This window comes from Sus scrofa, chromosome 3 (assembly GCF_054392235.1).
Source record: "Sus scrofa isolate SSC_HxYL_T2T_F1_AM1 chromosome 3, Sscrofa_HxYL_maternal_Yorkshire_Landrace_v2.0, whole genome shotgun sequence".
Taxonomy (NCBI): Eukaryota; Metazoa; Chordata; class Mammalia; order Artiodactyla; family Suidae; genus Sus; species Sus scrofa.
Window position 1 is genome coordinate 94,850,231 of NC_139385.1, and position 27,440 is coordinate 94,877,670.

At 38.9% G+C, this 27,440-nt stretch overlaps 1 long non-coding RNA gene across 25 annotated transcripts in view; it reads right to left on the bottom strand.

Moving 5' to 3' along the window:
* Window positions 1-27,440, bottom strand: part of LOC102159571 (uncharacterized) — a 595,399-nt gene that overhangs the window by 113,441 nt on the left and 454,518 nt on the right. Inside the window, exons 6-7 of one of the 25 annotated variants that reach the window (XR_014839771.1) lie at window positions 23,840-24,099; window positions 22,147-23,235 (exon numbers count right to left, since the gene is read on the bottom strand). The exons of the other annotated variants lie outside the window; for them this stretch is intronic. This is a non-coding gene — a long non-coding RNA (uncharacterized LOC102159571). Of the gene's footprint in view, window positions 1-22,146; window positions 23,236-23,839; window positions 24,100-27,440 lie in introns of those variants that run through there. 25 annotated transcript variants of the gene reach the window in all.

The following is a 27,440-nucleotide window of genomic DNA, read 5'->3' on the forward strand; positions in this document are numbered from 1 at the left end:
CACCATAACCTATAACGTGCAGCTTTAAGACAATGCAAAAGAAAAAAGGAGTGTTTTCTAGAACATGGAGGAACTTTACGCTCCTGAAAACATAATACAGTAGTAGCCCAGGACAATGAACAGCTTTACTTAAATAGCAAAACACTGACAAAGGGCAACCACATGAATTGCATGAGAGTTGTAGATCCAATTTAATTCCATCAAGAGTGCTAGCAAATTCTAGTATTCAGGAGTTTCTGTTGTGGTGCAGTGGAAATGAATCTGACCAGTATCCAGAGGAATGTGGATTTGATCCCTGGCCTTGCTCAGTGGATTAAGGATCCTGCGTTGCTGTGAGCTGTGGTGTAGGTTGCAGACGTGGCTCGGATCCCACATTGCTGTGGCTGTGGTGTAGGCTGGCAGCTGTAGCTCTGATTCGACCCCTAGCTGGGAACTTCCATATGCGACTGGTACACCCCCTGCCCCCAAAAGAAAAAGAATTCTAGTATTCGAAGTGTGCCATTGATGCAAAAGGGCATATAGATGGAAATAGGAGAAAACTAGAACAAGAATGAATTCAAATGAAAAGTACTGTTTGAACAAAAGCATCAGTATTCTTGTAAATATTTAACGATTGTCTTTTCCTTAATCACTTCGGTTTTATCCATTGTATTGGAATCCCAAAGACACTAACTCATCCAGTTAGCAAACCAGATATAAACAAATGCGCTTCTAAAAGGCTCCATCTAAAAGCTGAGGGAATTCTAGACGAAAATCATTGAGAAGGTTGATAATGCCCCCTTAGGGCAGCGTCACTAGCTGCCAAAAAAAGTGGTCAGTGACAAGTTTTCCCAACAGCTGCTAGGGTCTGATCCCAATCCAGGAGGTTCCAGTAATTACAGAAAAGCGTATAAGGAAGATCGGAAAGCACATTCAATGTAGTGAGCTTCCTCCTCTTTTGCTTTCATTCAAGGACTTTTTTAACACAAAAAATGTGAAAGCGCTCTATATAATCCCAAGTAAATGCAAGCCAAATTAAATCTTTGGAACTACTTAATTGGCGCATCATTACCATGTTTGATAAAATATTGGAAATAGCTACAACATACACCTACACTTTACACACTAACACAGACACAAATACATCCTAAAGTCATGTTAATTTGCTTGAGACACATACCACCTGTTCTTTTCTTGGGTAAACACTTGTCCATTTATTTGTAAAAGGATCAGGATACAGACTTTCCTCATCCTTTAGCTTTAAATTTCTTCTTCTTTTTATCTAAATCATTTCCTCCCCACTTCATCTCCTTCATGCTCTAATTTTTTTCAAGGCAAAACTAAATCATGCCTTCACAGTGAAACGTTTTAGTCATCACAGCTGAAAAGGAACTTCACATCTTTGGAAATACCATAGCATTATGTGGTCTGTACAATTTATACAAACTGCACACAACACCTGTTATTTGTTACCTTGTTATCAATCATTATTTTTAAAAATATAGATATTTTCTGCACAACTAGATTGTAAGCACCTAAAGGGTGGGGTGGTGGTTTATATCGCAGCTGTTAAGGAAAAGGAATCTACTGGCTCCACTGCTATGTAAAATGAGTAAATGCCCCAACCTCAGCGTTGTCATCTCCAACTGGAAGTAAGACAATGTGCCTCACCAGGCTGTTCTGAGAATTAAATAAGCAATTGCACGTGGTGTAGCACCTTGTACATAGAGAAGGCTCCGTAAAGGCTAGTTATCATTGTTATTGTTGATTACTCTGTATGCTCCTCAGTGCCCAGCTCTGTACCCCGCACACCACATGTGTTCAGGGCTGGTATTTTGGTTGCCCAATAAGTACATATCTATGGCTTTTGCCATGTAACATCTATTTCCCCCTCTGTTAATGGTGCCTTAATTTCTTTATGATGAGCCTTGCCATCCTCCACTTATTAGCTCTTCTTATAGCCTTATCCCACCCTGATTTCATGTGGCTCAGCATGAGCCCATCCCCCCACTGGCCAGACTGAGGTATCAGAACCTGTGTGATGCTAAGGGATTACCCAACAACCAACCTTCCTTTCAATGTTACTCTTATCTAGGAGTCATTCTAAAACACCATGTAAGCCTATAAAACGATCAAAATCCCCTTCTAAATTTGGCCAACCCCAAGATTTGCCAAACACCCTGATGCCACCCCAGTTCTCATCTCTGGGAAAGTGGACAACCCTAGACATGGCTAGACATCCCTCCTCTTCATAGGTTGCACCATTACTCTGTCACTGGGAATTTATTCTTAGTTAATCATTTCTAAGATGATGCCCAGGAAAGATATTTGCTTGAAGAGTAGCAGGAGCTCCATATGAACCAGAAGTGTGTTCAACTGACAATTCGGGTACATCTAGGTCTGTTTAAGTACTGGTAGTACAAGTTTCTTTCCACTGTATTTATCAGAAGAATCAAGTCCTTCAGGAAAGCAGATATATTTTTGTTGGGGCAGTGAACTCCATCAAAGGAGAGCCCCTTCTGCTGAGGAGAACTAGACCTCAGTATTGTGTGGCTACTACTTTTTGTAGTCTTATGAATAAATCCTGTTTTCCCCTATTTGTCCTCCATGTATTGACTCAAATGCTACTTCCTTTGAATCCTGGGGTGGAATGATTGCAGGGTAGGCAAAAATAGGGAAGAGCTTCACAAAAATCTCACTGAGTTATTCAGGGCTCAAGACACCAGCAGTGGTGGTAACAACATCCTTATCCTGGATTATACTCCTCTTGGCAAAGGGCAGGGGGAATCTTGGCACAGGTACTGGTTTGCATCAGCTGTCACAGGGTAATTCCTTCAAGAGGTGAGGGTGTCCTTCATTGGTGCTCTTGGTGTACACAGTAGTACCTTAGACATCAGACAGAGGGCGGATGGATTCCCGCATCAATGTGCATCAGAACTATCATGTTTATAGGCACCGGGGACTTGTCACCCTTTTAGAAGTGGCAGGAAACATGACCAGGAGAAATAGGAGTGGAGGAGAGAGAAACAGAGACATCTTATTCTAAGAGGTCTAGTTCAAGAAGCATAAAGTGACATGCTCTCTGGAAATTGCCAGCACCAGGCATGTGTGAGGAAGCCTGAAATTATCATAAAGTACATAGGGAAGCAATCCAGGAAAATAGTCTTCGGGGATTCTTGGGGTGATTCTGATCTTCCTCTGGACAGTCAAGGCTGGTGAGTGTTGAGTTACATAAACCTGGAAAAGCTGTATGTTTGGAAATGTGTGGAGGCATGGCTCTGCTAGCACTGAAGTGAAAACATTAATTTTGAGCTAAAAAGAAAAAAAAAAGTGCTTTTTTTTTTCCTTTTACAAACCTGACATCCATTTCAATGTTAACAACCTAAAACCTTTCAAAACATGGTGTGAGGACTTAATACTGCCTTTATAATGGCTGAGAATTTTATTGAAAATGTTTGGCCCTAGACTCTGCAACATCAGGCATACGAAAGTGAGTGACACATTTAAAAGGCAAATGATCCTGTGAAATGTCAGGCCTAGGAACAAATTTTGGAGCTGCAGTTGGTAAAAACTGACAAGAATGAGTACTGCACATAAGCAGTAAAACTTCTCACCAAGTCCTCAAAACTTCATGCATGATTTTTGGAGCCTCTGATTGAGTTGTTATCATTTAGATCAAAGCCATGGATCTGTTAAGAAAACTCCAGTCCTAGTTTTACGGCAGAAATTTTTTTATCACAGGAGCATAGTATATGGATGCCCTACATACAGCTTCAGCCCACAGTGCTCAAGAATGTAGCTGGGATCATTCCCAGCTATAAGTAGGTAGGTTAGTATTATCAGGTAGGTTAGTATTATCAGGACAGGCTCTCTAGAAGCTTTCCTGGCATAGCACAATCTGCCAGAAACCACCCATTTCTTATTCCCAGCTGGTGCACATAGGTCCCTATGTGCCCATCAACTTTCATAGTTCAAAACAGAAAATTCAGATTAGGGTCCTGAATCTGTCTCAACAAGACACCCCCTAAGTGAGCAACAAGAATGTTAACCTGACACCACTTCTGACCAAGATGGAGTAAAAATGACCACATTTAACTTCTGTCTGAAAAAACTTAAAACACCAGACAATAATAAAGGTTTTTCAAGGCACTAGTTATCAGGCAATGGACAGTGATCCCTAAGTGATGGGAGCAAATGAGGTGAGCCCCATAATTGCCATTAAAAAAGGATTTGAGAGAGTTTTCAGGATGTGGTACAGAGAGGGGAGACCCAAGCAGAGCTCAGCTGATTGAGTTGAGGAGTCAGAGCTGAGAATGGGGGGACACAGGCAGCTAGAACTTGCAATACAGAGAATGGAAGAAGAGAGGGCTACACAAAGAAAGAGCCTTGGAGACCTTTAGAAGGGCTCTTTCAGAACTTAGCAGTGTACTTAACAGCACAGGCCTGGGATGAAGCTACTTAAGGCTGGGGAAAAAGGCAACCAAAAGATTAGAAGGACCACTGCCCGATGCCCACCCAGGACTGGGAGAGTGCCTATCTCCACCAACAAGGCTGAAAACCTCACAATTCACAGAACACTGTGACGCGTGCACATAAGTTTCTTGCCTCACTAGTGGGAAAAAAACTAGCCTTAGGTTAAACACTCTTCTGGACTCTCCAAAATGCAACTTTCTTGTAACTTAGGTGTGTACCAGAAAAATAGACAAAAATATTTATATAAATACAAAAATAACCAGGACCCAACAGGGTAAAACTTTACCAGGTATGCAGAGAACCTGGAAAATATGGCCTAACTGAGCAGCGAAATCAATAAAAGAAACCCAAAACTGACACAAGAGTTAGCATTAGAAGATGAGAACATTAAAACAGTTATTATAACAGTGTTCCAAGTGTTCAGAGTTAAGAAGAGACATGAAGGATAAAAGACCAAAAACTCCTAGAGAGGAAAACTTACCTGGATGGGATTAACAACATACTAGTCATTGTAGAAGAAACGATTAGTGAATTTTGAATGAAGACATAGCAATAGAAACTATTCAAAATAAAGCAGAGAAAAAAAATTGAAAGCATCAGGAAGCTGAGAGACAATTTCAAGTTGCACAATTTATATGTAATTGGGATCTTAGAAAGACAGAATTGGATGAGGCCAAAAATCAAACAAATAATGGGTGGAACATTTCCAAATTTAATGAAAATATTAGAATACAAATCCAAGAATCTCAATGAACCCAAACACAAGCAACATGAAAAAAAAAAATTCAAAAGTACATCATAAACATATTGCTCAAAGCCTAAGAGAAAAAGAACATTAAAAGCAGCCCGAGGGAAAAGCCTTTCTGTATAGAGGAACAAAGATGAGAATTACTGCAGATTTCTCTTAAGAAATAATGCAAAGGAGAAGCTAGTGGAGCAACATCTTTAAAGCACTGAAAAGAAAAAATAACTGTAAACCCATAATTCTATACCTAGGGAAAGTACTTTTCAAAAATAAACCTTTTCAAAAGTAAAAAAGATGAAAACTTCAGGACCATAAGTTCTAGATTACTAGAAATGTTAAAGTTCCTTGGGAAAAAAGAAAATGATAACAGATGAATTATGGCTGACTACAAAAGGATGAAGAACACTGGTTATGGTAACAAGTAGGTGAATACTCAGTGTTTTTTCCTATTATTTAAGTCACTTAAAAAGAACTATTTCAACAGAGATAATAACAATATGGTTTGGGTTTTTATTATATATATATATGAAAAATACATGACAACAATAGCATAAAGATGTGGGGGTAGACACTGGAAGTGTACTATTGTAAGGTTCTTACAGTCTATAGAGATAGCATAGTAACATTTTATATAGAATGTGATAAGTTAAAGATGTATGCTATAAACCTTAAAGCAAGTACTAAAAAACAACATCGTGTTATAGTCATTAAGCCAGCAGGAGAGATAAGAAATGAAATCAAATCATAAGTAATCTAGAAGAAAGCAGAAAAGGAGAAAAATATGAACAGAGAGCAGATGGGCCAAATATAAAACAAATAGATCCTAGCCACAGCAATTAGACAAACAAAAGAAATAAAAGGCATCCATATAGGAAGAGAAGAGATAAAACTGCCACTGTATGCAGATGACATGATACTATACATAAAAAACCCTAAGGACTCAACCCCAAAACTACTTGAACTGATTAATACATTCAGCAAAGTAGCAGGATATAAGATTAACATTCAGAAGTCAGTTGCGTTTCTGTATACCAGCAATGAAACATTAGAAAAGGAATGCAAAAATACGATATCTTTTAAAATTGTACCTCACAAAATCAAATACCTCGGAATACACCTGACCAAAGAGGTAAAGGACCTATATGCTGAGAACTATAAAACTATAATCAAAGAAATCAAAGATGTAAAGAAATGGAAAGATATTCCATGTTCCTGGACTGGGAAAATCAATATTGTAAAAATGGCCATACTACCCAAAGCAATCTACAGATTCAATGCAATCCCTATCAAATTACCCATGACATTTTTCACAGAACTAGAACAAACAATCCAAACATTTATATGGAACAACAAAAGACCCAGAATCGCCAAAGCAATCCTGAGAAACAAAAACCAAGCAGGAGGCATAACTCTCCCAGACTGCAAGAAATACTACAAAGCCACAGTCATTAAAACAGTGTGGTACTGGTATCAAAACAGACAGACAGACCAATGGAACAGAATAGAGAATCCGGAAATAAACCCTGACACCTATGGTCAATTAATCTTTGACAAGGGAGGCAAGAACATCAAATGGGAAAAAGAAAGTCTATTCAGCAAGCATTGCTGGGAAACCTGGACAGCTGCATGCAAAGCAATGAAACTAGAACACACCCTCACACCATGCACAAAAATAAACTCCAAATGGCTGAAAGACTTAAACATAAGACAGGACACCATCAAACTCCTAGAAGAAAACATAGGCAAAACACTCTCTGATATCAACATCATGAATATTTTCTCAGGTCAGTCTCCCAAAGCAATAGAAATTAGAGCAAAAATAAACCCATGGGACCTCATCAAACTGAAAAGCTTTTGCACAGCAAAGGAAACCAAAAAGAAAACAAAAAGACAACTTACAGAATGGGAGAAAATAGTTTCAAATGATGCAATGGACAAGGGCTTAATCTCTAGAATATATAAGCAACTTATACAACCCAACAGCAAAAAAACCAATCAATCAATGGAAAAATGGGCAAAAGACCTGAATAGACATTTCTCCAAAGAAGATATACAGATGGTCAACAAACACATGAAAAAATGCTCAACATCGCTGATTATAAGAGAAATGCAAATCAAAACTACCATGAGATACCACCTCACACCAGTCAGAATGGCCATCATTAATAAATCCACAAATAACAAGTGCTGGAGGGGCTGTGGAGAAAAGGGAACCCTCCTGCACTGCTGGTGGGAATGTAAACTGGTACAGTCACTATGGAGAACAGTTTGGAGATACCTTAGAAATCTATACATAGAACTTCCATATGACCCTGCAATCCCACTCTTGGGCATCTATCCGGACAAAACTCTGCTTAAAAGAGGCATGTGCATCCGCATGTTCATTGCAGCACTATTCACAATAGCCAGGACATGGAAACAACCTAAATGTCCATTGACAGATGATTGGATTCGGAAGATGTGGTATATATATACGATGGAATACTACTCAGCCATAAAAAAGGATGACATCATGCCATTTGCAGCAACATGGATGGAACTAGAGAATCTCATCCTGAGTGAAATGAGCCAGAAAGACCAAGACAAATACCATATGATATCACTTATAACTGGAATCTAATATCCAGCACAAATGAACATCTCCTCAGAAAAGAAAATCATGGACTTGGAGAAGAGACTTGTGGCTGCCTGATGGGAGGGGGAGGGAGTGGGAGGGATCAGGAGCTTGGGCTTATCAGACACAACTTAGAATAGATTTACAAGGAGATCCTGCTGAGTAGCATTGAGAACTTTGTCTAGATACTCATGTTGCAACAGAAGAAAGGGTGGGGGAAAAACTGTAATTGTAATGTATACATGTAAGGATAACCTGACCCCTTTGCTGTACAGTGGGAAAATAAAAAAAAAAAGAAAAAAGAAAAAATCAAAACACACACACACAAAAAAAAAAGAAAAAATGAAAAAATTCCTTGAAGAAACAATCAGAACTCAAGAAGAAACAGAGAATCTTAATAATCCTACTTCTTTTTAAAAAGATTTTAAAGTTTTAAACTTTCCCACAAAGAAAACTCCAAGACAAGATGGCTTCATTGTTGAACTCTTCCAAACATGTAAGAAAATAACCAGTTTTACACAAACTTTTTCAAAAAACTGAAGAGAAGGAAATAATTCCCATGTCATTTTATGAAGCCAGGATTATCCTAACAGCAAAACCAAAAATATACATTATACGAAACTATAGGTCAATATTCCTCATGAACATAGATACAATTTTTTAAAAAAATTCCAGCAGATGGAATTTTGGCCTGGAAAGATTTTGTTTGATGAACCAAATATATTGAAGCTAATGAGACTTCAAAGAGTAGGGATTATGATTGTATCATGTTGTCCGCATCTCCAGAGAGACAGCATTTTAAGTAACTAAGTCTGTCCTTTCAAACAAAACAATAACATTTAAAAAGCAATTATTCTCGGTATTCTCTAAAGTGACCATGGTTTGGATATAGAGAAGGTATAAAGCAGTGGTTAGAGCACAGATTCTGAAGTCAGACTGCCTGGGATTGAGTTTTAGCTCCATCTCTCTAGCTTTGTAAGTCAGAAATATTATTCAACCTCCTTATGCATCAATTACATCCGCTGTATAATGGAGTTGATAATATCTCTTTCTCATAGAGAAGCTGTGAGGAATAAATGAATTGATCCTTGTAGAATGAACAGAACAGTGGAGTGCTACATGGAGAACTTAGTATGTGCTCACTAGATCTGGCAAAGAGAGTAGTAGAAGCAGGAGTGATTGCACTGGGTAAACAGTTAAAAAGGACAGATGTTGAATGGAATACTGAAGAATTTTATGCTTGGTGGATATATCATGACAGGAAGAAAGTGAGGAATGAGCATAACTCCAAAGTAATAAGCATAAACAAGCACTTAGAAGCCATAGAGGTTATTGATATTTTCCAGAAATTGTGATTAAGATAATGTGTGTTGAAATGTAGAATATATTTTTGTGGAATGTGGGGAAGGAGAGAAAAGGTGAAGGGTTAAAAAACAGTAAAAACTGGAAAAACTGAGGTCAGATGATGAAGAGCTTTTTGTGCCATGAGAAAACAATACAGTTATATCCTGGTCAAGAAAGGAAACCACAGAAGAATTTAACACAAGAGAGTATCATAGCCAGATATTTACTTTTAAGGATAATTTTGAAGAGAATGTGAAAAATAGATCCAAGAAAAGGAAGCTGAAGTCAAGTCAAGAGAACTTGCTAAGAAGCTGTATTAGTTTCCTATTGCTGTCATAACAAATTACCACAGATTTAGTGGCTTAAGACAACACAAATTTGTTTTCCTTCAGTTCTTGGGCTCCAGGTCTGGCACAGGTCTCAATGGGCTGCAATCAAGGCATTGGCTCCAGGGTAAATCCACTACCTGGTCTTTTTTAGCTTCTAGAAGTCACCTGCTTTCCTTGCTTTGTGACCCCTTCCTCCAAGACATCACCAAAACCAACAACAGAAGGTTGAGTTCTTTTCACATCAAATCACTCTGGCCTCCTTCTTCCACTTCTAAAGACTCCTGTAGTTAAATTGGACTCACTCCCCAAATCCAAGGTCATCTCCCCATTTTGGTGTCAGCTGATTAGTGACCTTAATTCCACTTTGCCCTGGAATGTGGCATAATCACAGGGTCTGGGGACTAGCACATGAAACACCTTTCAGGGGCTATTATACTTCCTATCACAGAAGCTATTCCAAAATCTCAGGTAAGACATGGTAAAGGCCTAAACAAGGTGATGGTATTAGAAATAGACAGGAGAGGATAGTGATATTAATGTTAGAGAGTGTTCTTAGATTCTTAATTAAATGAACACATAGATTCACCTGGGTGGGTTTGGGAGGTAAGAGGACACGAGGGTGAAGAGGAAATTAAGGATATCTCCTAGTTGGTTAAATTTGAAAAAACATGGTGAAAGATGATGCCATTAGCCACTATGAGTTCAGTTTTCAACGTGCGAACATAAAGTTCTCCCAGAATGTTGAGGGTGAGATGTCCAAAATGTTTCTGGAAATTGGATCTGAAGTTCAGGAAAGCAGTAACGCTGATGACCAAGATCTGAGCAGTGTCATGTACTATCTGAAGCCTCGGAGGAGTTCTCTGTAAGTCACCAAGCACGCTAAAGACACATGTACACATACCCACACTCAATATTTAGCAGCTTTCACTGGCACAAGCTGATGTTTAACGCAAGAAAATAAGACATATCTTATAAATAAATTGTAAGTGATCCACTATATTTACAACTGAATCTTGACTGGTAGCTCATAAGAGGGGCTAAGACTAATGTCAGGGTGAGTTCCTACAGAGGGAGAAGTCCCAAGCTCAAAGAATGTGGAAACGGAGGTGGTGAGGATCTGTTCTAGCCTAAGACGCAAAGAATCGCCACACCGTATGCAATCTGTGACTTTCCAGCCTCGGGTTCTCATGTTTTGTCTCTCACAGGAACATCTTTGCGAATATATATTTATCCCACTGGAAACCAGGTTTCTATTTAAGATTTGCAGATCTCCCTATTTCTGTGAGAGTCTTTCACTATATTTATCTTAAGAAGGCGTTATTGTATATGGGAAATCTCTGTAGCTTCCCTTCAAGTTTGCCATGAACCTAAAACTGCTTTTAAAAGTCATTTAAGAAAAGTTAATATCTGAGGTATAATAACATACTGCTTCAGAATATTTCTCCCAAGCCCAATGACTTTAAAAATATTCATTTTATTAATTAAGAAAACACAGGTGGTGTGATGATTTTAACATACCAACAAATAAGGGTGATTTTAAAAATCATCTTTCATAGAAAAGACCTGAGGTATTATATAGGCCTGTTAATTCTCAGCAAAGCAAATGGTGCACCCCATAGAAACCACAAGGAATAGACCATCCAGTAACAAAAACTGAGAATTCCATATAAATGGCTGGGGGATGGTTGGGAAGGCAGGGTGGAAATATCCATTTAAATATAGGACTTTGATTAATTTTCTTCTATAGTGGAACCATAATAACCAAAAATAAGCTCACCGGTGTAGCTGTGGTGACATATGAGTTGGAACGCATGGCGTGTACAAAGGTGAGTAATAAAAGTGAAGCAAACGAGCAAAAATATATCAAAAGTGACTAAAATTATGTGTTTTCATTGTTAAGAGATGTAGTGAGATTCTCATCTGGTGAATTCCAATTCAGCATTTCTTTGATATATCTTTTATAATTTTCACTCTAATTATAATGAAAATCATTTTTCAAAGTAATTTTGCAATAAAAATGTTTTTTTTTTTATTTCTCATTACATAAGAACACGATCTGGTACAGTTACTGAGCAGGCTTTATAATACGCAGGCTGTATCTTTCCTTTCTTACCATTTAATCTCTTCATAGTCTACAGATGTCAAGAGGTTCAGATTAAGCTTGTTAAAGATCTGCTTCACTCGAACTCACTGATGATTATTTATTTAGCAGTTTTATGTAACCCTGTCATTGATAAGCACTCTATTAATTTGCCGAGGGACAAATCAACACTAGTTATTTTTCTACCGGCTATTAGACTCGGTGCTGCTGTTTGTTACAAACCACTTGCCAGTTAATTATAAATTATGGGTCCTCTTTGCCTATATTAATTGATATCTCCTCTGCCTTTGTAATACTAGACAAATAAATTGAAGGCAAGATTTATTAAGCAGTGTATGTCTTGAGTCTCTTGATTAGTATTCTTTACTTTTTTTTTTAACATTTATACTTGTTTATACAGATTTGACGGCCAATACATTAAAGAAACAATCTTTGGGGTGTTTTGCAGTAAAGAAAGGAAAAGATTTAATAGGCTTCCTACAAATTTATTTCAAATGACCCCACGATTCATTGTAAGCAATTCCTAAAATGCCTTTTGACTTTGTGCTACAGACTGGTGATGGCAGCTTCCCAATTAAGCAAAAGCTAATATTCAAATGGTTTTAAAGTCTATGCACGCAGTTGCTATAAGATAAACAAATATGATACACATATAACTTAAAATCTGTATCACATTATACAGGCAATATCTAATGTCTCTTTCCTTCATTGTACTGCATATATGCATTCTATTACACACATGAGTACATACATATGAGACTTTTTTCCTCTCTACTTTTCTCATTTAAAAAAATCTGTGGGTATAATACATAGTGACAAAACAATAAACAATAGCCACTTTTAATTTCCAGAAGCACGAACTACAGATGGCGCTTGCCATAGGACATGCACCTTTCATGTGTAGCCCATAGAGGAGCTGGAGTCAGAATTTAGGCCAGGTAGGAAGAAAAATAACATTTTACAAAAGAAAGCCTTAATTTGTTTGCTCCCTGGACAGTTCCAAAGATTGAAGAATCGCAAATTTAATGGGAAGGATTACCCCCAGAGGGTCATTAGACTATATTCCAGTTTCAAAGGGTTTCAGAACCTAGCTATTTGCCAAAAGATCTGAATCTCTGAAATCCTAACTTTGTATATAATTTCTCCATGTAATTGACAGTTTTGACCTAAGATGTGGCTTCAGTATCTTGGATTCCTAATAAGTCCCTATCTGACATAAATCCAGAAAATGGACAGTTAGCCCACTGGAGTAGGCAGGTTGTTTTTCCATTAGTTCTCACAGGAAAGGAGAGATATATTGGTCAAGTCGATCTATTCCTATTTTCTACTCACACATAATTGAATCCCTTCTCCAACATATTCATGTTTGAAGATTTAAAGACTCCCCAATTAGAATTTAGAGGAAGCCTTTAGAGTAAAATTAGCTAGCTCATTCAGAAAACATGCACTCTGCTAATGTGCTATGAAACTGACCTTGAGCCACTTTGTAATAACGAGATTTCAAGAATCATCTTCTATATACCAAGCTACCTCTTGTTAGCTGTGTCTGGGCCCACCTCCCCATGGATGTCATAAGTGATAGAATTTCCTGATAGCCTTGATTCATTTGATTATGCAGAAAATATGCTATTAATCATCCTTCACTGATTTATTATTTTGTCTGTATATCCTCCGTGCTACCCTTCCTACCATTTACCATCTCATTGCTCCAAATCTCTGTCCCTCACAGACAAACAAGATCTGAGAGGAGTAAGATTTAAGTTATTAGTTACAATGTGAAATTACCTTAATTAGCATTGGATTGGAGTTGACAAGCTCTCAAATAAATCATTTTTGATTATTCACATTTCATATATTCACATCACTTTTGAACCTAACTACATGGTTAATCCATTGTCTGCTGAACTAGAGTTTACTTTTTTTTTGATGCTTCATACTATTTTACACTAACCCAGTGGCTCTCAACTGGGGGCAATTTTATTTCCCAGGGAACACTTGGCAAGGTCTGGAGATGCTTATGTTTGTTATAAATGGGGGTGGGGAGGGAGAAGGGACAGCTACAGGCATCTAGTGGGTAGAGAGCAGAGATAATGCTAAACATTTGCAGTGCACAGGACAACCCTTGCAACAAAGAATTACTGGCCCCAAATGTCAATAGTGATGAGGCTGAGAAGCCCTACAAGAGGGTTCAGAAACCCCTGAAAATAAATCTTAACTTTCTCCTTTGAAGGGACACCAACAAGTAGAGCAAGAACTTAGGGCGGAGGAAGGTAAGAAACCTAATCATGATTACATTTTCTTCTTTTGGGTGACTTCTCAAAGTTACCTCATGTGCTCACTGATATGGAGGGCAACTTGAGGTGCTCAGACAACAGGATCTGAGCTGAGGTGAAACTTCTGTGAAGCTTACTGTGTGTGTCCTCATGAAAACATTGTCAGAAATGCATTGAAGGGAAATATGAAATTCAGTTCCTTTAAAGTCAACTGAATTAGGAACTCTGAGTCAGTCACAGTTTGCCAGGGAGGAGCTATGAGTTCTACAGGTCATTGATGCCATCTGGTCACAGAAGTGACCTACAGAAGAGAAAGCACAAGTGGACAGAAGAACATGAAGTGAATTTTAGTGCACCAGGGAAAATATGGAAATTTACTAACTTGAGCTATAAATGTTTTCATTCAACAACTGTGTACTGACATCCAGTGGGTATAAAGTACTATGTACTGTAACAGCTGTCTTCAAAACTTCATATCCACCACAAAAGTATTTTGGGCCTGTAATTATGCATAATGACACACATAATATATGCAAGTCCACATATTCAATATTAGTAAAATATAGTTTCTCACTTAAAAATACAGATGATCTACTCTTATCTAATATTCTAATGTTTTATACATGCCCTCTACAACCCTCAACATGCACATGTCCTTTGGAGTCTGCTGTACTAGGAGACAGAAATTCAATTCTTCACAGGCACACCACTAGGTGATGGTCTCCACGAGGTCAGCAATTATATATTTTTTCTTTTTAGCTTGTTAGTAGTGCTCTTGACAAAACAGGGATTCAATGCCAGTTTTATTGAATGATAGAGCTGACCTATAAGGAGCTGATCTGGAAGGATGGATGACAATAGGTACACATGTAACTCACTACATTACAAGGCAGAATTATAATGCAGTAGTGACTAAGGGAAAGCAGGCTGGCTTCTGTCATAGACTTTCCCCAGACCTACCCTAGAGCTGGGCCAAGGAGCACACAAATTTTACTTCTATTAATATTTCTCATTCTCAGGCCACCCTTGGATCATGACCACATTTCCCGTGGTAAAAGAGCATTTGGGAGTTCCCTGGTGGCTCCCTGGGTTAAGGACCTGGCATTGTCACTGCTGTGGCTTGGGTTGCTGCTGTGGCCTGGGTTTGATCCCTGGCCTGGAATCTTCCACATACTCAGCTATAACCAATAAATAAATAAATAAATAAATAGTATTCAATTAAGCTTTATAAGAGTCAATTAAGCTGATTCCATATTACAGATAAATCTAACATTGGACTCCACTGGACTTCTAGATTTCTCCAGAATCAAGGTGAAACCATCCAATTGGGAATCACATATACCCCTCTCTCTCCAAAATAAGTCTAACTCTTTTTATTAAGTCAAGGACTCTTTGTCTTCTTCCTTCTTAAACTAATAAACTTTCCCAGTCAGTCTGTAACCACCGTTGATATATTATCAAACATATTTTCCCTGCCAAAATTTTAGCCATCATCTTAGCACTTTTAAAGTTCTTTGGAAAAACTTGCTATGTCCTTTGGCATTGTTTTATCTGTTGAAGTTTATAAACAAGTAGACTGGGTTCATTTGGATGAGCAAGGGTTTTCGGCACAGTAATAAAATAATCGTAACCACCTTATTTCTGCAATAAAATAATTTTCTCAATTTATTCATTGGCTTAACTTTCAATTATTTTGTAATGTGGAACATTCGTACTCAATATTAAGACTGAAGGGAACCTGGGTAACTCTTGAATAATTAGTCCTCTATTAAATAGGTTGAAAGAATAACCTCTTACTGATGGAGGCTTCAGCTTTGTCTCTTACTTTAGAGGACCAAGCCTATTACATGCCGCATTCCCTCTTTTCCTTAATTCCTTTACATTTTTGTGACACTCACTGAGCTCCAAATATATTCAATGAATAGAGGCTCCATAGATTCAGCCATTCCCAGAGAAAACTGCCTCCCCAAAGTCTCTTTCTTTGTACAGTTTGGTGAATGTGACTATTAATGACAGAATTGTGAAGTCATATCACCAAATATAACTGAGCAAGATCTGCTTACTTCCTTAACAGACACTAACATGGATTGAATATCTGGCACATAGTACACTGTATTTAATAGCCTACCAAAAAATGACAATATTATTATCTCCATCCTAAAGGTAAGGAAACAGGAGTGAGAGATTAAATATCTTGCTTTTAGGTTACAGGTATAGGAAGGAGCGAGATACTAAGGGGCAGAATCTGCACTTATTTAGACATAAATATAATACTAAAGTCATTATTACATGAAAAACCAGTCCACTTTAAAAGTCAATGTACATCTGATGGGGCTTTAGAGTTTGATTGCAGAATTCTCTGAAAGAGGGTTATTTGGGATGTAATTAACATGACAAACAAGGGAAAGACACAAGTTTAGCAAAAAGCTCACTTTGAGTGGATAAATTTCTCTTTTTCCTTTTTTTTTTTTTTTAAATGAGAAAGGCTGGATAAAAAGCACATAAAATAACTGCTGACTGAGTGGAGCTCTTGAGCTAAGGGCTTGTGCTGTGAAAATTCCACTTTGTCTGGCAAACACTATTAGACAGAAACCTTGAAAGAGGAACATTTATTTTTCTCATTTTCTAAAACAACAATAACAACAACACCCCCAGCTCTGACCCCATGACTTTCCTCACAAAAGTCACACATAGGAGGAAAGAATACAGAAGCAGGCTTTTCCAATGGGCTCCCCCATCCCCAGCAGCTGAGTGTAACTAGGGAATCAGAATGGATGCATGGACAGCACTACCTGAGACACCTTTGGGAGGTAGGTAGGTTCAGACGAGTAGCCCAAATCCTTTGCACTTCAGTCAAGTCCAAACTCCCCCCATGCTGAATGCAGGGATGTCATGTCACAGTCTCTTGATGCAAAGTCAAAGAGAATGCATGACTCTATGCCAATTCCATCATTTTCCAATCATGGCCATAATTGAGAAGAAATCAAACATGGTGACTGGTATTAATATGATTTGGAGGGAATTGGTTCAAAGGGGCTATATTTGAGGGATGGAGACCATAGGCTCTGGGGTAGATCAGAACCTTCTTCAAATGGTAACTTGGCAATCTGCTGACTGTGTAGTATTGAGTAATTTTACCTCTCTGAGTGACTGCTTTTTCTCTTTAAAATAAATGTAATTCTTATGTCTCGGGAATTGAGAGGATTAAATGAGACAACAAGGGAGCACATTACTTGGCATAGAGTGGCTGCTGAAAAAAATGTGAGTTTTATTATTGCATTAGTCCAAACCTCCAAGAAACAGATGCCAAGATGGGATTCAATGTGCAAGAAATTTATTAGAGGAAATGCCTGTGAAGGAAAATGGGGAGAGAGGCAGGAGAGGCAGGGAGAGCCTTCAAGCCAAGATACCAGTGTCCCCAAGCGAAGCAGAGAGGGAAAGAAAGGAAGACTGACTGGGAGAACCTCAAGCCACCATGCATTTATTTCTAAAGAAAGTCTGGTAAGGCCATCACATAGTTCTTGAGCCAAACTGGCCCATCAGAGCATCTTGACTCTCCTAGGAAAAAGCCTGCCTCAGTAACAGTACCAGCCTTCCTCACAGGCTAGAAGCAGCCTGTGGGAAGCACAGACTCACACCAGGATGGCTCTCCAATGTAGCAATTGAGGCCCTGGATCAGTTACATTCCTGTAGTGGACGAGGCATGTTCTCATGGTCACCACAAGTTTTAGTCAAGGCAAATCTTTGGTTAGATCACATGTTATTGCTTCCAAAAAAAAAAAAAAAACCAAAAAAAACAAAACAAAAGGAGGCGTGTATGGGTGCACCCACCCACCCACACACAAAACCTAGAATAGCAGTACACATAGAAAACTATGTAATACAACATAATGACAAAGTCAGGGCATCTTTTAAGTTATGTGTTTGTTACAACAATGAAAATGAGGTTACAGGGATGCAAAGGGATGTCATTTTGAATTCTAAGGTGATTCTTACTCTGTTTAAAAGCAAGTTATGAAAGCAAAGTCTTTAAAACTGCTTTTCATCAATCCTGTCCAATTTAGAATTGATGTTCATGAATAACTAGATTTCCTTAAATTTATTATTTTTCATTATTTTCTTTTCCTCCTTTTTTTTCCTCTCAGATTACACGATTAGGTGAATTTCAGCTTTTTTTTTTTCTGGTCGTGCACCTCTTTGAGAATCTGAGGAATGTGCTTATTTTCTCCAGCACCCCCAAAATGCACAGACACCCATGCAAAAATAAGGAGTGCAATTCCAGAGGGCTTGTGAAGTCTCAAAATTCCATCCATGCAAGACTTAACAGGGCTTGCATAGTATGTACATCTCTTAGGCTATCAACCTCCATGTCTGTAAACAATCTGACAGTGCTGGGATTATGTCCTTGTGCAGATTAAGACAATCAACCAGTTGTTTCTCTGATGACATCTTACTTTTTGAGTTCAAAATCTCAGTGCATACTGAGGCATTAGTCAGCCAAGCTATACTGAATGGAAATACTTTATGTGGACATACATTTAGGTACATTAAGTGCTTACTGGGGTGCAGAATTCTTATTCTTTTGTTTCTCCATATAGGTATCCAGTTTGGGGTGGAGATCCACAGGCTCAAGGATATTCAATTATGCTTTATTGTCCTCCATTTTAATATATTTTAATGTAATATTATACTACGGTTATAGGTTCTTTACATGCCTATTACCTCACTTTTGGCTCTCTCTACCTTTGTTAAATGTTTATGTTTCATATCCCTCCCCCCTCCGCCCTGCCTCCTTTCAGTAGATGCACATGGTCCCAAGGGTTCTCCTGTAGCTCATCAACGTGGCTACCTTTCCAGGAGGAATTATGAATTAGAGGGACAAAATGGGGGAAAAAGGAAGACTCTAATGAAAACTCAGCCACTGCTCTGAATTCACTTGTGATTGGATTCTCAGGCAGAAGCCGTGTGAAAAACAGCATTCATCACATCACTGGCGCTGGACCCACACAATACCTGTGCGCGAAGGGGTGAATTAATTATTTTGCAGGGAGCCAACTATTTTTCTAGCAATGGATGCCTCCAATTACTCAGTCTCCAAAGTGCCAGCCCAGCCTGGCCGCCTTAACTCTTCATTTTCTTTCTTTTGGGGGTTAGAGCCAACACTTCAACCTGGCGGTTTTTTCACTAAAGAACATAGTAAATGACAGAGGTCTGGAAGAATATATTTCCTCCAAAGCTGGTGACCAATTAGTTGCTTGCCACTGACTGTCATTTCACTGCTCTGAGTACCGTGTTCTTGTAGCTTGGTGATAGACACACTGTTTATTTTCCACTTTACAGTCTTTGCCAATACTCCGAGTCCCACACAGCTGCCTTTAATGCTGCTCTTCTAGAAAGCTGGTGACAGGGGAAAAGATAAAAGGTACGTGTGAGTGGCTAAATGGCAACCCTGAGCAGACTTATCTAGGGTGCAAAGTAAAGAGAATAGTTATTTTACTACCTCACCTTTTATTTTAATGCTTCCAAATGAAATTGTGGAAAACCCTCAGCCGATGAGGTTAACGCCAAAAGACATAAGTACTGCGGCTAAAGACTCTGTGAGGGTTATTAAGCTGTTGACAATATGAGAATCAGACACTATCACCACTGGTTCCATAATTGTCTTTGGTCTATGAGCCACTTCCCCTCCACCCACCCCCCACACCCAACTTTTATGATTCATCATATTTATTTTTTGTTTCCTCAAGCAACATCTTTTATTAGTCGCACACCCACTGCAGAAATTTAATTTCTGCAAGAGAACAACAAAGCAGTTGATTATTATTATTGAGAATCTGGTACAACATCCAGTGAAATAAAATCTATAAGGCATTAAAATGACAGATTAGGCAAGAGCTGTATTCATTTACAAGTGTTAGAACATCATGCTAATGCCTCACAAGCACAACATAAAATGAAAATCAACTCTTTCATGCTGCTTTACGAAGGAACGCTGCGAAGCTCCCAGGAACAGAAGCCAGAGTCTCTGTTAAAGAGGCACCGTCCTTTTGTGGTGCGCTCAGGAGTTCATCCTTGATGGAACACAAATAAAAACACTCCTCTCTTATGCACAGCCGGAAGCACTCCATGCTTATCCTTTGGTCAGCCCAAACTAAACACTGCTAATCCTGGCAAGATTTAAAGCATTCACATGCACCTCGTTTTTTTAATGGAGAACCACACTTCACCTATTAGGCAACCTGCACTTTTCATATCCGGCCTGGAAACTGAAGAGAAAGCAAGAGAAAAGAGCCCCTGCAATCAGCAATTCAGAGTTATTGTTCCACATAACAAAGCCCTGAGAATTTATATATACTTTGATCACTCAGTGCCTATTAACTCTTATTTTAGACAGAATATTTATGTTTTTTATATTGCATGTTGCAGCTCAAGGTAGATAAGAAGCAAATTACAAGAATGCTAGAGAATATGAGGCCGAAACTTCTAAAAACTGTAAGAGAGCAGACACAATTATATCATAGATAGAATGTCTCAAATAATCTCCAAGGCCACCATACCTGAGGGGACCTTTGTAAGAGAACAGAACAAATACATCCTGTTGATAATATTGACCCAAGCCATCCAAAAACAACTGAATGAGTTTCAGCTTTCTCTTTACTTCCTAAAGGAAAGTATGTAACACATTTCACAGGAAATTCAGAGACTCTTGACATAACTGGGGAGAACAAAAGAAAAAAAGAGAGAGAAAAGGAATCAGGACGGGACCAACAAAATATTTAAAGTACTAAAAATGTAAGTGCTTGGAAGCCAAAATTTCATATATGAAGAAGTATTTATTTTCTGATGATACTGAACTTAAAAAGGTGTGGCTCATATATTTTATACATAGGAATGTATATATCTTAAACATATGATACACAATGTATTCAAAAAACATATAGATATATAATGTATTTCACTATATATTACTAACTACATGTGAAATAATCCCACCAGCAGATAAACAAATGACATTTTTTTTTTAATTAGTGAGCTTTAAGAGATTTACCTCAGATCGATTGAGTAGTTAATTCTCCGAAGGCAACACGTTCCTTGAACCAAAATATCAAAAAGTCTGATTTCTTGGTTCTAGTATGGGAGGCACTTAAGTAATGAGGAACATTAGAGTGACTCTGTTGAATAGCTTCTCGTAATACAGCAGACAGAAGTGGGTAACACCGTAGAGGGTTCTCAAATTCTCATCAGCAAGTCTCCCACACCGTTCGCGTGCTACACCCATTCCCTTGGTGGCACCCGTGAGATATTCTGAGCTTTTCACCTACAGGTCGATGTGATAGTTTTATCCCTTCCCCTCTCTTCCAGAAAGCATATTGGGATGTAAGCAAACAAGAATGGAAATCTGACTTGCTATAATTTATAAAAATTTAGAAAGATAAGATGTAGGCAGATTTTGGTATTTTTATTATTAGTAACAAATTCCTCGTGACACAACTTGGGCATCAAGGTGAGGGAAGAGCTGACAAGGAGGAAGGAGAATGTCTTGGTAGCAGGTGACCTGTCTTCCAGTCCTAGCCAAGGGACCTTGGGCAATCCAGTTTCACCTCTGGGGACTGTAGGAGCCTGTAAAGAAGGGATTGTGATAGAGTTCCAGCCTTAGATGCCTCACAAGGTGTCATAAGAGCTAATTAAGATCATGTGATGCAAGAACGGTACCATATAAAGGAAGGTGGTATCCATGTCAAAAATGAACCATAATCTTCCATTGTCCTTGGATCAAATACCTTGCCTTAGGACCTGTGATTCCTGGAACTCCAACAAATCTCCCTCACTTTGAAGGAAAGAATGAAATTGGGACTGCCTTGTACCTATACATAAAGTGTCTTTGGAATTAATGATGCAATATATCTTACATAATGAAGCAGAGAATGAATTGGCCAAGAATCATTAAATCATAGATTTTAGAGCTAGAATACATGTCTGACAAACACAGGCACGGGAAATGCCTAGAAATGGGAAGAAACATCAATATGGGGGGGCATGCACCTAAAGATTTAATAAAGAAACTGCCATCCTCTGAGGTGGGAAGGAAGAAAAAAGAAGAAGGAATGTGAAAACAGACATGAATTGGAGCTCTGGCCTTCTCCCCACTGACTGGCTGCTAATTTCTTGAACTTCACCCAGGCTGTGTGTCCAACAGACCACATGGTGATTGCTAAATTGCTCAATGACCACAAGCTACAACCATGGGGAAAATATTCATGAAAATTAACATCCCATTTAATACTTACCACATTTTCAGCCAACGCTTTGTGTACCAGAAAGTCCTCGAACTGGCTCCAAAACTTTTCAATTCCTGACAAATGCACTGGCCCCTCTCCAAGGAGCTGGGCAGCAATCTGTGCTTTATGCTGGTGCGTGGTGGCGGCCGTACTGCTGGTGGGAGAGCCAGTGGGTGGAGGTGTTCTTCTCGAGGAAGAGAAAATCTGAAGACCAGTGAGCTTGGGTGCTCCCTAAGGGACCAAGGACGCTAACTCCCGGCATGGCAGGGAGCAGGTCTCAAATGCTTTTATAATTTTTTTTTTTTTCCAAAATGAATGGCATATGACAAAATCTAGAATTTTGAAACAGTAACAAATACCTAATTAATTTTTCTCTCAGTAGAGAAGAAAATGCACATTTGTTTTTAGTGGATGAGGGCTTCCTTGGGAACAAAGTTCCTAAAATACGAGCCCTTTAGGACTTTCTTAAAAACAAAAATGACCACATTAACAAAATTAGTCTTATCTTCTTTTTATAAGCTTGTTCCTGGGCTCTTATTTGTTGGCCTTTCCCACTTTCCTCACGCCGCATATAGTACTTCAGTCATAACTCTATGCCAACAGCTTCAAAAATCTGACCTCATCCTATTAAATTTACTGTGTTGTGACCCACATTTGCAGGTGCAGCCACTGAATATGCCTCCTCATGTTCACATGTACTTATTCTCCTAAGTACACTAAGAAAACATATTTACATTTCTCAAATATGTTCAAAATTCTTTTAAACATGTCTTCATGAAAATGTTGGTTTTCAGGGAAGGCTTAAGATTGATTTCACTCAAGACCTGATTTTCTTTAGGCTTCTTTATGTTTTCTGAAATACTAGATTTGCATAAATAAGTATTTTCAATGACATTACCACAAAGCAAAGTGTGAGCCAGTATCTTAACTCTCGTTAGGTCTTCTCTTGGGTTTGCAAAGGTTTGATGATGGTAATGATGCAGGAATAACCTGTGTTGAAAATCTGACCAGTGCAGGCATTATAATCTCCACATTTGGAATCAGCATGGCATAACCGGAGTCAAAAGTGGAATATCATAGTTGCTCACCCTTTTTTCCCTTCAAGAAAGAAAATTCAAAAAGTGTTGTAACTATGAGAAGACTCTACCAGAAACAGGAGAACTTTGTTTCACTGCTGCTTTTAGATCGGCAATGCAGACAAGACTAGCTAAGTCACCTCCTCCGGGGCACACACCTGATAAACTAGGTTATTTCCAATGTCCTTTTCATTTCTAAATTCCAAACTTAATTTAAACTTTTCATCACCGAAAAGAAAAAACATCATCAGAACACCCAGGTCATTTCACTCTATTTGGGCCACTGACCAAGAAAACACTATGGTTTTGTTCACACGATACCAAAATCTAGATGGGGAATGTTAAAACCTTTGAATGACTAGCTGAGTTTTCTACTTCATTTTTTATTCTTTTTTGAATTGCTGATGCTTAGGTCAGCTCCTAGAATGTTACCAAGAGTTTCTTAGTTTCTTTTGGATCCTTGTACCCTCTCTTTCAGAGATGTTTGGGGGAAAAGTACTCTCCGAGTGGCTTCTGTGCAAACCCACAGTGACTGCAACCCAAAGAGTAGGAGGCCCTTGGGGAACCTGAAAGCAACTTGCTTTCCTTAAACTGTGGTTCTCTAACACCATCCAGTGATGACTCACCAGGTTTCGTGCCAGCAGAGCACCGTTTTTAAAGGAGGTACAGAAGAGAACCACGATGTTCAGGTAAGGTACTCAAGTTTTCTGAGTGTGTAATAAATTGCAAAGAGAGTTCTAAATCACAGTCCAAACATCATCCTTTAAAAGCACCATAAAATTGACTCTAAACTCTCATCACTAGTTGTTGTCGACACTCTCCACATGCTTGATTTGATATCTTTTAGAGAAATTGACTCAATTGATGATCTCCAGGATAGGACATGCTGTAAGAAATTTCCAGAAAGACACAAAGGAGAGATGAATAAGCCATAGGTTGTTATAAGATGTCCTGATGAAACTAGATTATTCAGTGAATAGAAGGTAAATAATTAAATCAAAGGTAAATTTATTTAATTATTTACCTAGGAAGGTAAATAATTAAATCAAAGGTAAATTTATCTCTTGCCAAAAAAATAAAAAAGCTTGAATCATTGGGACATCTTTCCCTTTAGTGGGTTTTAGAATTTGTCTATTATTGACCTAAAGCTGTGGGGCTCACTGGCTTAGATTATATGTAATGCCAGCCCTTTATCATCTGGGTAAAAAGGTGATACAATAGAATGGTTAAGAACTTGTATATTGGAGACAAAAAGACTAGCATTCTCATCCTTCCTCCTGCTTCTGTGATTTTGTACAAGTCATGCAATTGTACAGTTTTCTCTACCTGTAAAGTGGGCTAACAATCTCCACTGCACGATACTTAATAAAGGTTAAATGATATAAGCTTTGCGAGACATGAAACCTTGCATGTAGAAAATGCTTAATATGTAGTGGCCGTTTAAATTATTCTTACTATACACAGGCTTCCTCTTACAGTCATATTTAGGCTTAGTTAAGGCACTATGGATGAACTATTTACATGTGAATTACAACCAAACTAAGTTAAGGTTCTGGATGGAAAGAAATGACTTCAGTTCATGTCTATGTGGCATTTGTATTGCATAGTAGCTGAGAATGAAGGAAAGTGAAACAGTGGCCCAGCGCTTGGATTCAAAGACTAGCTCTCAGTCCCTCGCAGGTAATGATATCAAGGATTTCCAAATCTGGTTTCCCAAGTCAGGAAAATATCAATTATGTGAATTGGGGTGCAGAGAAAGGAAAGGACATCCCATTTGCCTAACTCTGAAATATGGTCGAGCCAGATCAGACCAGTGGGCCAAAAAAAAGCTATTATGAGCAACAAAATGACCTTTAAAAAAAAAAAAAGGATGATTAGAACACTTTCCTCTTTCTAGGAAAGCTCCTGAAATCATCTTGGTGGCAGAAGGCTTTTTGTTTAAGACAGCCACTTAGTGGGTCCTTTTGATTATACAAAAGTAGATGCCTGATTAAAGTATGTCCTGGGAAAATATAGTACTCAACTTGGCAGGACAACTTAGCAGGAATTTTCAGTTTTCCTCCATGGGCTAGGAGGATGAGGGGGTGGGGAAAGGCTGGAAATATAAGAGGAGAACAGAGACAGTAAAAGGATTACAATAGGAAGACCAAGGTTAATGGCCCAAGGCTGAGTCCCAGGGAAGGCCATGGCCAGGTGGTTAGGTCCTGCAATGAGGATGTTCAAGGACCTATAAGAGCAGGGATGGTCACATAGTCAATTTAAAGTTGTTTTCTGTTCTGTGCTGTAATCCCTCTTGACTATTGGAAACTGTCAATAAATGCATATTATGTATAATAACTCATTTTTTTGTGGTTCTTGAGGGAATGAAGACACTGCTCATAAATGCAGCTGAGCATTGTGAAGAGATTTCACAGAAAGCAAGAATTCTGAGTTAGAGGTGCCTGGGAGAATATAGCATTTCTCGTTTCCTCTCCAAGTCTCTGGAAACCTTGGGAAAACAAATGATGGAGGTTGAAGCCATTTTATTTTTATCTCAAAAGAGCGATGCAGGAACACTGGAAGTTATTTGTGGATCTTCAAGTTGTCTGTCAGGACAAGGGTAGGAGGAGGTGTGGCAGGAGAAATCCCTTCCCCATCATACAATTTCCTGTATAGGATGTCCTAATGTCAGGGTACATGGGAACTAAAGATAAGAGATCTCAGAAAGGTTCAAGTCCTTAGGAAAGAAGGACCCCCCCCCCCAAAAAAAAGGCAAGAGGGAAATGATGCCAAGAATTTCCTAAAGACTGGGGAGATATACAATGAACCCCAATTCTAATATGGATAAGTATCTCAACCATCTCCTGCTGATAATATAGAAGAGTTGGGACCCACCTACCATGTCTTGAGAACTCTGCCATGTCAGAAGTTGAGTAAGAGTGGAGAGGGCACAGGCTTTTAGAGGAAGGTATCTGGATTTGGATCTTGGTTATGTCACTTGCTCACTATGTAAACTTGGACACACAGTGAACCCTCTGGACTTCAGTTTGCCTACATGTAAAATGGGAAGAATGTTCCCCATAATGCAATAATGCAAGGTCCAGTGAGATCTGGCACGAAGCTTGTACTTAATAAAGAGCAGCTGAGATGATTTTCCCCCAAATGCCATTCTGGTCTGCTCAATGCAATGAGCCTTGTACTAGCTGCTCTAGAAATGGTCCAAACAAGACATATATGTCCTTGGCCTTCAGTCAGCTTGGTGAATGAGAGATCAGAGCCCATCCACCAACCTCAGAGTCTTAAAGGAACAGAAATGTATGCTATTCCCCCTGTGCAAATGCTTCTCTTTGCTTTCCTTTTTTTCCCCTAACCGTTCTTTGTAATTCCAGAAAAGCTACCAAACAACACTGTTAGCTATATAGTTTTTTAAATATATAAACTTATTTACCATATTTATTACATGAAAGAACTATGGACTTAAATCTGGAAAAATAAGCAAAGCGCAAAAGAAAAAAGAAAACAGTCGGGAGCAAACAATATTTAAAATAAAACTTTAGAAATGGCAGGGCAGGAGGGCCTCTTTTTTCCCAAACGTCATTTGATTTAGTAATTCCTTGAGAAAATTAATGATCCAAACCAGTAGAAATGTTAGCACTTTTTTTGACACTTTTTACCACGCATGCTCAGAGGCGTGCTGTCAAAGCCGGCTATCACAACGGGAACAGGATGTGAGGAATTGGGCTCCAAGTGTGCCTTTGAGAGGAAAGCATGTCCCTTCAGAGTCCCACATTCCACCAATGGCTGCATGGACACAGATTAGGGGCCTGAGGGTGGTCTTTGAGGAGGACAAGCACCAGTGAGGCAAGGGGCCAGCAGGACCCTTGCAATACAACTACAGACACTGGTGTTCCTCAGTGCAGGCCAAGAGAAGAGTGAGCAAATTGTCTGGTCTCATTTCATCAGCTTACCAGCCCCTCGATCTCTTCCCAGCATGGTGGCAATGACTTACTGGAGCCTTGTGCAGGGCCAGGGTTTATGAGGAAAGTGACCATGGAGCACTGAGAATTCTGTGGGCCACAGGCCCATCTCAGGCCATAGAGAGATCTGGCAAAAGCTGGTTCTCCAGGGCTCTGAGGATATGCTGAGATCCCCAAGAACAGGAGCAAGGCCTGGATCTGCCAGGTCAACTCTGAAGAATAACATAAGTCAAAGGGCAAGACTGCTGTTGTTTCAGTAATCATTCCAACC